Genomic DNA, 12,798 nt, shown 5'->3' with positions numbered 1-12,798 from the left:
TATGAAGAAAAATTTTAAACTCTACTAACAAAACTAAAAAGACAACTAAATAAATGGAAAGACATGGCCTGTTATAAGAAAGTCTACCATATAAAAGGTGTTGATTCTCCCTAATTTTATCTACAAATTTAATGGGATCCCAATAAAAACAGCATCAGTTCAAATAATTGGAATTTCAGAAAGAAAAACAAAGAAAATGGTAGAAAGAAACGATCATAGACACATACAATTTCTCACACGAAACATTCTAGATTGAAAGGCCCTTTGAATTCTCAGTACAATAAATGAAGAGGAAAAAGGCCCACACCAAAGCAGTTGATTAAGAGACTACAGAACAAATGTAATAAAAAAGAAGCTCTTAAAATCTTACCGGGGGAATTATAAGCTATATACAACCAAGGAGCAGAACTCAGAAAAGCATTGGACCTCCCAGAAACTAACCTGGCTGTGAAACAGAAAACATCCGTGGGGAAACCCCTTCAAAATTCCGAGGAAAAAGAATTTCTATCTTCTAATTCATATCAGCTGAGGTATCACTTAAATAGGGCAGGGAAAACAGTGACTTTTTATTGTTTTCTTAATTTTTAAAAAAATATCTTCGTTGATTTCAAAGAGAGGAAGGGAGAGGGAGACAGAGAGAGAAACGTCAATGGTGAGAGAGTCACTGATCGGCTGCCTCCTGCAGGCCCCTGACTGGGGATCGAGCCTGCAACCCGGGCACGTGCCCCGACTGGGAATTAAGCTGCGATCTCCTGGATCCTAGGTCGATGCTCAACCACTGAGCAACACTAGCTGGGCATTTTCTTAATTTTTTAAGAAACTATTTATGGTGGGAAAGTCCAAACATGTTTAAAAGTAGAGACAATGGCATAATAAAGACCCACGTCCCTAACACCAGGTGCAACAGTTATCAGATCACGGCCAGCCTTGCTTCAGCTACACCCTAAACACATTCCCCCTCCTGTCCCATCGGCGTGTCTCTGAGAGACAAGGACTTAAAAATATAAGAATAATGCTATCATTACAGCTAAATAAAATTGAATGATATCATCAGATATCCAGTGTTCAAATTTCCAGTTGTTTCATAAATGCCACATAAATATATATAAATATAAATATATATGTTTAAATATATAGTTTGTTTAAATTAGGATTGACCTAAGATTCACACATTGTACAGTTTGCTTTCTAAATCTTTTAATCTCCATGGTTTGCTCCTCCACCTATTTTCCTTGAAAATTATTTTCTTGCAAACACTCTCTTTCCCCCCTGAAACGTATTTGTTGAAGAAACTGGGTCGTGTGACCTGGAACGTTGGCCATGTTCTAGATGATTTTTCTGACTGTGTCCCCATGATGTCAATATTCTCTTCTGATCTATTTCCTGAATATTAGTATTTGGACCTAGATGAAGACAAAGACTTCCCTTGTCATGCTTTCCCAGGAAGCTAATGAGGATGTGTTCCACCAAAACCAGGGTTGTGGCCCAAAGGCCTGAGATCCAGCTCAGAAGAAAGGCAAGGATGCTCCCCCAGATGATATGGAAGTTAGTCGCAGGTGACAGCCGTGTGGCAGATGCAGGGAGCAAAGTCCAGGTGGGAGCAGGAGAACAGAAAGAGCTTCAAGGAGAATGTCTAAGAAAGAAACAAAAAACTGAGTTGTTGGTATATACCTGACGCATTTAATCATGCTGAGAACAGACTTTCAACTCCATAGTGGTGTTTAGGACTAACTTGGTGATAATGCTGTAGAAGGCTAGACATAAAAAAAATACCATTGTATAAGAAAGGAAATATAAGCATAATCCACTTCTGCTTCAGCCATGAATAATAATATTTACTCAGTCATAATAATGCAAACACTGAATGGTAATTGAATTTTAAAGACTATAACTCTATTGAGAAGAGGGAGAAGGGAACAGGCTCCAAGGAGTGTCTGAACTTGCCCCTGCCAGGAGTACCCACCTGAGCCAGCCCTACCCACCCTTCCTTCCCGGCTAGCTTTTTAAAAATTAGTTCATTTATTCATGCACGTGTAGTACTTACTACTAGGATGAGACAGTTCAGCAAAGGTGCTATTCCTGTTTTTCATTTTCACTGATATAAGTACCGAGTACCTTTATTCATATAAATAAATAGGTGGAACTGGGAGGAGATTCGTTACAACACTTCACTCAGTTCTTTGAACTCCTTCCAATTTTATGCCAAAACTCACAATGGAATATATCACCAAATAATTGATATTTAAAACTTTAAACAGTTCCCTATGAATGCAATACCCCAAGTATTAAAGCATTTCCTAATTAAATTAAAATTTTTCCAGATTGAGTAAAGATTATATTTAGTAGTATTATATGTTTTATCAAAATACCATTTTATGTATTATAAAATTTGATAAGCACTTATTAAACATAGAAGGGTTAAGAAATGCACTTCCAAAATGCTACTGTTAATTATTTGCTTTCAAAAAATAAAAGCAGGCATTATGGTCACAGGAAAAGTTTTAAAGTCTTTGGTGATGAATGAAGCTTAAATATTTTATAATAGGATAAAGTTATTGAGACAATAGAATGAAATAGGGGTGCTGGCTGCTAGGGACAAGGGGCTGGAGCTTGGAGCTGGAGACCCAGGATCTGGGAGGTGGGGTCCTGGGGGTTGGGGGTTCTTGGCTGAGGAGTCAAGGCTCTCCGCACCCAGCTGCCCTACCCAGGACCTCAGGCCTCAGTTTCTTCTCAACGTGCTTTTTAAAAAATGCTCCTGGAGAATAGACACTGTTCTGTTTGGCCATTATTCCACATTATTTTTTCAGTATGTTCCTATTATTCCGTTATCCCTTCTAAATGCAAAGAACATTTAAGTATCACAAGGACCCTATTGCTCTCCACAGGGGCAGCTCCCCAGGTGCTGTAAGATCCCAAGGCCCTGTGCCTCCTTGCAGGTCTCTTCCATTCTGCTCAAGACCAGGGACCTGAAGAGGGGCACCAAGAGCACCTGAAAACCTTACAGCCTAAGGTGTCCAACCTGGGCCCTCAGAACCTCGAGGGGAAACCTGGGGTCAGTTCCCCTCTCGGAACCAGAAGTGCTGCCTCCTTTCAGAAGATCACAACGAAATGGAAGTGTTAGGATGCTGGGAAACAGAAATTACAGAAATTGGCCCAACGGGTTTTCCCATCATGTATTCCTTATCAAAACTTAGAACTAATCAAGTAGAGAACATTTTCTATTAATAAACTCAATGTCAGCAATGTGGCTTTAGCAAAATATAATGTCATTAAATTACTGTTTTTATCCTTGAGATGCTTATTTAAAAAATAAATATTGTTTGAGTTTTGTTGGTTTTTATAGTTGAACATTTATTTTGGTTTTAGATAGCCTAGGGCATATGTTATGTTTGCACTTAGTATAAAAATAATTTAAATTCACACAGGGGGTCTGATAATTTTTTTTCTGTGAAGGGAGTCTGTTTGTTGCTCAAATTTGAGAAACAGGGCTTTAATGGATTGTCATGACAGACTTTGGAGAGAAGCCGTAAAGAGAAAAGGGAAACCAAGCCTGGATCGGACATGCGCCGTGTCAGTGCCACTCCAGAGGGGGGACAGGGAACTGGCACAGGAGGTGCCTTGCGGCTTGTGGGTTGAGTGTGGGAAGGTGATTCGGGGAGTGTGTAAGGGGGAGGCTGTACCATCGCCCTGGTACCTCTCACCTGCAACTGACAGAAATCTCAACTCAGGCCCAAAAGGAAATGTCCTGGCTTTGGGAGGCATGTGGGCAGGCTGGAGTCTCGGGGATATCCTTAGGATGCTTCTCTCTTGTCCCTACTGTCCTCTGCATCTTAGCTTCTTGCCAAATGCAAGAGGAATTCCTCCATTGGGGGTTGGGAGCAAAGCCCCAATTTAACATCTTTCCATATTGGCAACCTCAACTGAAGACACCTTTTTTATGTCACTGTCTGTGTATCAGGCCTACCATATGTGGACCAGCCTGTGTCCAGGGACAGGCCCAGGTTTCAATCCTGTGCCACCTGTGGCCAAGGAGAGGGTCTGGTACTACCAAAAGGGGGTGAGGGGAGACTGCTGGCCCAAACCGACAGCTCCATCTTCTCGGTCTCAGAGTGCCTGCTGTGCTGTTTCTATAAGCTCCAACCTCAGCAACACAGGGCCTGGCACGAGGGATGCCCTGTGGAAGTGTTAAAGGAAACGTTATTCTGACGCTTGTTGAAATGGTAAGGAAGACTTTATTCAAGACTATTTTAATAGGGAAAGAGATCAGGCTCAACTCTGAACACAGCAAAGACATGGGGATTTAGTGATAGGAGCAGGTGAGGGGCCCGTAGATGGAAATTACTAAGAGGAGACGTCAAGAGTCAGAAGATTCTTGCTAAGCTGACCTAACAGGATTTTTTTTCTTGTGTATTGGTTTAACATGATTTCAAATCCACTCGTTTATGACTTCAGTGAAATTGTTTAAATCTGATTGTTTACAACATAGACCAAAAAAGTTGCTTTGATATAAAAATGAAGTTGTATCAGGGTGTCACCATTCTACGTCTGTTGTTGTTGGTAAGCAGTCAGCAGCCCAGCTGCTGGGGGCCTGTTGGGTCTTACTGATAAGAACATGTGGAGAAGCAACTCTGGCAAGGGGACATTTAGACTATAAATACTGAGAGTCTGTGAGGACTATTTGAAAGTTTCAGTTTGGGTAAGGGGACTCTTCACTCACCTAAAAGCTCTCTGAAGACCTTTGGCTCCTACCATAGCCATGGCAACTGTTTGGTGGGCAGTGGCAAAAAGCCATGCAGCAACCCCATGAAGGAAGCCAGCCTGCCTGCCAGCTCCGGCATCTTTGTTCCCTAGCAGCATGGTCTAGCAACAGGGGACTTCTGCTTTAATACTAGACTCATAAATCAGCTCCTGGCTGGACACTGCCTCTTCCGAGTGCCTCCTTGTTTAAAAAGGTACACCTCATAATACATTTGGACTTTATTTCTTCATCTCCCTTGCCTGGAACACTAGTATGAGTAATCTGTCATTTGTTTAGAGTATGTTATTTCTTTATTTTGCCTTATTAAGAGATATTATCCTGTATACTATTGGCTTACGAAATTATTATAATTCCCACAGCAAACCCGTGCTAAATAAATTGCTGAAAAAAACAGAATCAGTCTCTGAGTATAACTTTTGTTGCCTCCCCAAAATAAAACATTGTTAAAACTATGCAGAAACTCCATGTCTTTAACGAGGCTCTTTCTCTTTTCTGTCACCTCACTTCCTTAATTATTAAGCCCTTATGACATCAGATTCTGGTCAGTATCAAACTGTCTTAAGAACAAAGCCTCAGGTTTGTTGACCACAGAAACAGAGTTTTGGTGAAGCTAAAGAGAACATCTTGACTTTAGTTATGTTTCAGCCCGAGGCAGTAAAAGCAGAACCCTACAGAACACACCCCCGGGAAACCAGACAGAACAAGGCCAAGGCTGACATCGGGACCTGATACAAAGGTCAACTACTTCCTACCCTGGCCCCAACCAGTCAGTAGAGCCCACATCCCAACTCCTTTAGCCACCATGAGTAATGATTTTTTTCCCTATATAAGCCAACCCCTGGAAGCCATTGTGGAGCCAGGTCTTTGAGCACTAGCTTACCTGTGACTCTGGGTTTGGCACCATTTTCTCAACTAATCAACTCTGACTTTCTTGCCTGCAAACTTCTGTTCACGTTAGATTGGACTTTGATGCTTGCAGGCAAATGGACCTCAAGGGCTTACACATCAAAAGTGGAAATGAAAAACTTGATCTGATATCAAGGGTGGGGATTTTTTTCTAAACTGAATTAGAGGGATTCTTACTAATACTGGGGACTCAGCAAGGATGGACCCAGAATGCCAAGATTGAGGCCTAGTTGAGAACAGGGCTCACAGGAGCCTAAATAAAGTTTGGTAAGAGAATCTTTGTCAGAAGAGCTGCCCAAACTATGGCTTGGGGACCAGAAGGCCCAGCAGAGAGGAGTGTCTGGTTTCCACTGTTGGAGGGCAACATCAACTTCTAAGAAGCATTCCTGGATAAGAACAGCCCTGTGGGGGTCTTGGGGCTGCCCTGGGGCTGTGGGGATGTAGAGGGGGAAAAATAATTGTCCCTCTGTTGGTGGCAGCGAGAAGAGTGGCACCAGGTGTTAGACTGGTGGGGTCGGACCTGACCTTGGTTCAGCAACCTCAGTACTTGAGTTCTGGCTAAGAAAGAATTCAGAGCCAAAACTCAAACGATAAGAGAAAGTTTATTTAGAAAGTCACAGAGGTAGAAAAAGTAAGCAGTAGAAGACATGGGCTCAGGAAACAAGTAACAGAGGCAAAAGAGGGGGCCCTTAGAGCTTGGGAGAGAGAAAGATAAAGGTAAGGCACCTAGGCAGGCAAGAGGCCGGGGAGGGGAAAAGCATGGGAATGCTCCAGAGCTGGGTCCTCTGTCCTAAGGGCTTTTAAGGGTGGAGATTTTAGGGGAGACCCTAGGGGTGGATCTCAATAGAATATTCATCAGTTTTCCAGGTGTGTCCTTTCAGGATCGTGGTCTCCACTGATTGGTCGGTGCCAGGGCATTAGTGAATGCAGCTGGTCCTGATGTCAGCCTTCAGTGTTGCTTGTCTGGTTTTGCTGCTTTTCTGGGCCTGCAGCCGAAACATAACTGAGGCCTATATGTATTTGATGTGGGTCAGAACCTCATTGTCCTAGGGGTTTAATGCTTAAGGGCTATTTTCAGTCCCCTTGTTGGTTCTCCCTTTAAGGGTGTCTAACTGCCTACCACACCTCTGCCTTTCTAGGTTCTGTGGGAGACCCCCCTGTAAAAAAAGACAGATAGACAAGAGAAGAACAGAGGTTTAATAACAGGTACAGATCTTGTACACATGGGAGATATCCAGGAAAACTGAGTAAAATTTTCTCCAAATGGCTTAAGCCACCGCCTGAAATACCTCTTCAGCTAAAGACCAAAGAAAGATGTTGGTGGGTGGGGAGTCCAGCTATGGGAGGTTATCAGGAAAAGCACAGGGTAAAGTTGTCATTCAAGTTTAAGTCCTGGTGCACTAATGAGAGTTTTTTATGCTTCAGAGTCATCCTCTTTCAGGTAGAGAGACACCCTTACAAATGGAGATTTCCCTTAGAAATGTAAATTTCCCTTACAAAAGAGCAAATGCACCTGTTTTTAGAGCTCTGTATCTACTTGTTCTTAGAAATAATTGAAACCAGACACTAATCACAATTGTCTTTCCTTGGTCACAAGTTTTGTTTAGTATCTTGCAGAACACAACAGGAAGCAGTTCCTGGCCCTTCCTCAGGGTCAACTATAATCAGCTTAAGTCAGCTGTGTGGATGAAACATAAATTCCTGCCTGGGCAGGCCATGGTGGGTAGCCATGCCCCAGACCTATACAGTGGTGCCTCGGTTTTGGAACATCTCCGTTGACAAACATTTCGGTTTACGAACACTGTAAACTTGGAGGTAAATGCTTCGGTTTTCAAACACGCCTTAGAAGACGTACATCCCACACGGCTGCTGCTGAGGGCAAGGTCCTGAGGCCCAGCTGTCGGCTGTTGATCCCTCGATTTTTGAATGTTTCAGAACAGTCTTCCAGAACAGACTACATTCGAAAACCGAGGTACCACTGTAATTTCTTTAGTGAAAGGTTTTAAGCCTGTCCTGCCCATTGTTCTTGTGTGTCTAGGTTAACACACTTGAAATAAGCTGTGACTACCCTCAAGGGAGCACATAATCTAGTTAACTATCCTGTGAAACAATTCCCATCTTGCTTTTTCCCACCTTCATGGAATCTTCCTTACATTCCCTCCTTAATTTCAAATGCATAAAAGAAACTGTGAAACTGTCATTCTGGGGAGCATTTGAGATCTTGCTCCCCAACATACTGACAATGGGTCTGGGCTGCCTGTCACCACTTGAGCCGATTAAGTACAGACAGGGTTGAGTCGTATATGAGCATTTATTCCAATATTGCCGGTCAATTGGGAGAGCAGTAATGGTCATCCAGAAAAATCTGCTCTGCCACCCCCCATAAGCCAGCTCTTATATTGGGTAGAAGGACAAAGATTACAAGGGCAAGCAGGAATCATAGGCACGGGGAAGTAAGCAAGGTGGGCTGGGAGCTGCAAAAGGTGGCTGCCTCCGGGACCAGATCACAGGCAATGCGGACGGGGGGTTGCAATGGGCAGGGGCCTCTGAGACTCCACTGTTTTGGGAACAAGGCTGTAATCTTTCCATGATGACAGGCAGTTCTCAGAAAAGGAGAATGGACGGAATTCCAAGGGTAATTCCCATGTCTCGGGGCATACAACTGCCAGCCAGGTTAGAAAGTGCTTTTTCTAATTAGAACAGAACATGATTAATATTTCTTACACAGTTAACAGAGCATGATCAACATCTTTGCCCCTAACAATATGTCATCAGTTAGGCTCAAATAAACTCTTACAAAAATTCTTTACAGGTTTGAATGTTTCTTACGTCAACAGCTGAAGCCAGTCTAATCAAACTGAGTCTGCACAGCTAGCAACTGAGCGACTCTGATGTGACTGAGAGCTTGGCAGAACCAAATTTCACAGGGCTGCGGAACTAACACGTGAAGCCTTGGCCCTCGAGGACCCATTTCCAAAGTGCAGGGCGCCTGCAACTGTGGCCCAGTAGGGAGGAAAACCAATGCCACAAGGAATGCATGATTTCAACGAATCAGACACTGCCAAAATGGAATTCCTTTGTATTTTTCCTGATCTTCCCATACCTTACCTTAACTGGCTGAGTTCCAGAACCACCCAATCAGACCCTCCCGAATTAGAATTTATGAACATGTATAAACTTTTCTTAGCATCACCTTTTAAAACTTATCTCGAGCCTTAGTTCAGAGAGAAAAATTGAGTGTTGTTTCCTTTCTCTGAGTCTGGCAGCCTTGCAATAAATTCTTTTCTCTGCAAAAGACCGTTGCATTGTTATATGGTCTCTCTGTTGTACAGCAGGCAATGGGCCTGCTTGGCTCAGCTTGGTTACATACGCAGCTCAAAATAAACCTTATGCCAAGAGGCCTATTTTGGGGTGACATTCTGCTACCCTTCAGGGAAACCTCTGAGAGTATTCAAAATTAAAGCAAAAGATAACTGCATGGCCCTTTAAACTCATATGGGATCGTTGTCTGACAAGCCCCAGGTCATTTGGTGCTCCCCAGAAATGTAACCTGGTTTGATATATTATTGACATACTGTCAAATATTGATCAATTAGATATGGATGTATAGACGACTGATATGTTGTAAAGGGTTTCTATCCAGTGATTATGGTTTTCTTGCCTGTGGACACTATTTATTTCTGTACCTCTTTAGCAAATCTCACCTTGGCAATTCTTTCTTTCACTGGTTATACACACCAGTTTCATTTTAAAACATTTCATTGCTTAGGCAACAGATTTGAACAAGTGTTTGCCAACTGATTTATGCAAATACTCCAACAAAGCTCTAATAACAGTCACTACCAGGATGATCTAAGCATCTGCCTGCAGAAGAGCTAAAACACTATCAAAAACAGTCAACCCAGGGGTGCTGTGAGGAATTTCCTGGACCCCCCAGTTAATCATCTCAGCAAGGGCAGCGGGAACACTATTTCCACACCTCACCCGGCCTTGGTTTAGAAAAGTATTGATTCAAATATGCAAAAAAGCCTGGGGCAGGGACTGTGAAAGACAGCCTGATGGCTCTGCTTAGCATCAATTAGCATTTCAAAAAGTGTCAAGTTGCTGGAAGACCTTTTTTTAATTGCAGCTAATCAGAGGTTCCAGTGGGACCGAGGAGCTATTCTTGGGTGTAAAAATCCCCTGTAAGAAAAATAGTGTCCAAAGAGAAAATGAGGGGGTGGGGTGGGATTTCAGCCACAAATACAAAAGGGCGCCATTTCGGGGGATTGCAGAATCCTTAAAAGCTTGATTCTCTCGCAGAGCCTCAGCCCCAGGGTGGCCACGTTCCTTTAACATCTGTGCAGGTAATGCAAAGACTATGCCAAATGCTGGGGGGAAAAATACTTATCTGTTTCTCTGCTGTCATTTTATTGTATTCTTTTAAAGGAAATAGAGCCCATCACCATAACATCACTCCCTTTCCATTACTGAGGATATTTTCCCTTTGAGCAGTTCAGGGTAGGAGGCAGCAGGAGATGAAGAGCTGTTATGACTTACCCAGTGTGGAAATAAACAGACTTCCCGAAGGAGAACAAGCAGAGGCTATTTATTCAGAGCTTGCTATGGCAAGGGAGTCAGTCAGCCACCGTCACTAGTGTTTGGCAGAGGCTCAAAGGCAGGCAAGGGAGTGGGAACGCTTTATAGTGGAAAAAAGGAAGGATCCAGGTGTGCTGTGACTGGAGGTTGTTGACATGGGGACGCTGGAAGCGGGCTAATTAGAAGTGGGCATCCTATGGGGTTGGTTTGGGGAGCTTATTTGGCTTTCTCTGGTTAGTTCCGAGTTGGGGGAGGGGCAAAAAAAAGGGAAGCTGCCATCCAAGTCCAAGTGCTGACCCTTCAGGGACTGGTTGCTGCAGAGGTCGTACGTCAGAGTTTCATTGTCATATGCAGTCTAACCATTGTCTGTTTGTATAGTCAGTCTCTCACCAGGGTTGCATTTATCAATAACAACTAAGACCAAGCAGAGGGAACGATTTGTTCTTGGACCAAGGTAAGAGCCCCTGCAAACCTGGAACACAAACGGCAACCATTTAAGTATAAACAATAATATAAACGGAGCCACTTAGAGCCAGAGCTGCGACACCAGAGGAACTGCCTTGCGTGTCTTATACCTCAAACCTTAAAATGCTAAAAACAGGGCAAAATAACCTATGGACTGGGCCTAGGAAACCTTATCCCCCCCCCCCCCAAAAAAAAAATTGTTTGCAAAGATAACAAGAAAACAGTTATTATGACTACAGGACTGATGACTACTGGACTGAAAATTAAGGGCATTATTTAGAATTAACATTACTATGTTAGCTCATCTGCACCAATAGAAATGCCTTCCTTCTATTGATGTAATTGTTCCCCTTCCCTTTCTCATAAAGACCCATTGCCTTTGTTTCCTAATAGAAACATTGTTTGGGCTTCTACCTGAATTAATGATTGATTCCCAAATAGCTACTCTTATTTACCTCAAATAAATGCTTGTTTGCCTCTCACTTTCAAAGGCCTTTTTATTTTTAGGTTAACATTAGGAATACCTATATTATACCTGAAACAACACTCGAGGGAGTCACGGTCTCCCAGTCCCATTGTCACTAGGAAAATGGGCTCCTCAGGCCAACTGCCAGGGGCAGGTTGACAGGCTGGGTTACTGTGCTATGGTCCAAGGTTCTGAGGATGCACGGCTGCCTGGTGCCTCTCCAGGGCTTCCAGAAGCTTCATTAGGTGTCCTCTTCAGACAGCGTGTTTGGTGGGAATGCCAGTTCTGTGGTCAGAGCCAGGAAAGGGAAGATGCCTGCGTGACGGGTCAGGCCGGGGGGGGGGGGGGGGGGGGGGGCGGGGCAGCCACAGAGGCCCGAAAGGTGACCCTCTCCCCATGGCCCACTGACCAGGCCAAGAGGGAGACAGAGCTATTGGAAAGTCCAGTGATGAAAGCCAGATCAATCAACAGAAGAAATGGACCAAGGAGAGAAAGAAAACCAGAATAACTGCTGTCACCACAGTTCACTAGGTTGGAAGGCAATCTGTTTCCTACTTTGGCTCAGGCTGCTCAGAGCACTACAGTGGTGGCTGGAAGTACTCTCAGCAGCGGCTGGCTGCTCACAGTGGCCCAGAGGACGCACTGCCCAGAGGAACCGCGGGTCCCTTCTTATTTTCTCCAATCGGAGAACCCCTATTGCTTACCTTGTGCTCAAAGTTGGTGTGTTTGGCAGAAATCTCTTTCTCATTTACCTCCCTCCCTCCATGGAGCCCTTGAAGCTGGGCTCCCAGGCAAGAGAGGAAATGTGAGGTCAGTGGCAGCCCATCCTAGAAACCCTGTCCTGGGTGGCATTTGTCTGCTCTTTACCTGAAGGAAGCTTGGCCCTTGAGATGAAGTAGAAAGACCTTTGGATCTAGTCAGGAGTTGACCTGGGTGTTGGGTGACCCTGGATAAGGCACTTAAACTCCTGGTGTTTATTTTAGAACTCCTCAAAATTGGGGATGCCATCCCTGTCTGAGCCAGGTCAGACTCTCATTCTTTTTAGAGCAATGTGATGGAAAGCTAGGACTCTGAGAGACAGACAACAGACAAAGGGTTTTCATCTCTTCCATCCTATGCAAGGCAAGTCCTGTAAAATCCACCCATTATCCAGTTGCAGCTTCCTCTGTCTGAAAGTGAGATTCTACACTTGACCAAAAGCCCTTGAGGGCTCTTGGTTGCTGTGTCTGAGAGCAGAAAACAGAGAGGGCTGCAACTGAGGCTGTATATCTGCCACCTTTCCTGGGAGCAAAGGACCCCAACTTATTTCTAGCCTTTTCTTTGGGGCTGAAACTCTGAGTTAAAGGTGACATCTAATCAGAACGCTCTTCCCTCACGTGGGACAGACACAGACAGGCTTCTCCCTAGTCTTGACTACACACGTTTTTCAATAAGCAAGCATAATTTCTAAACAAAGAGGAAAATAAACCGGAAATGTGCAAAATTGCATATACTTCCCCTTGTCGTGGATACACAGTGCATGTCTTGGGAAAGTAACACATCCATCATTACATAGTCGCTTAAGAAAAAGCCAATTGTTCTAGTCATCCCATCTGCTGCCAATGAACAAGAAAAATCTCCATCA

Source organism: Miniopterus schreibersii (genome assembly GCF_964146895.1).
Source record: "Miniopterus schreibersii genome assembly, chromosome: 10".
NCBI lineage: Eukaryota > Metazoa > Chordata > Mammalia > Chiroptera > Miniopteridae > Miniopterus > Miniopterus schreibersii.
Note: the sequence above shows the minus strand (reverse complement) of the source record.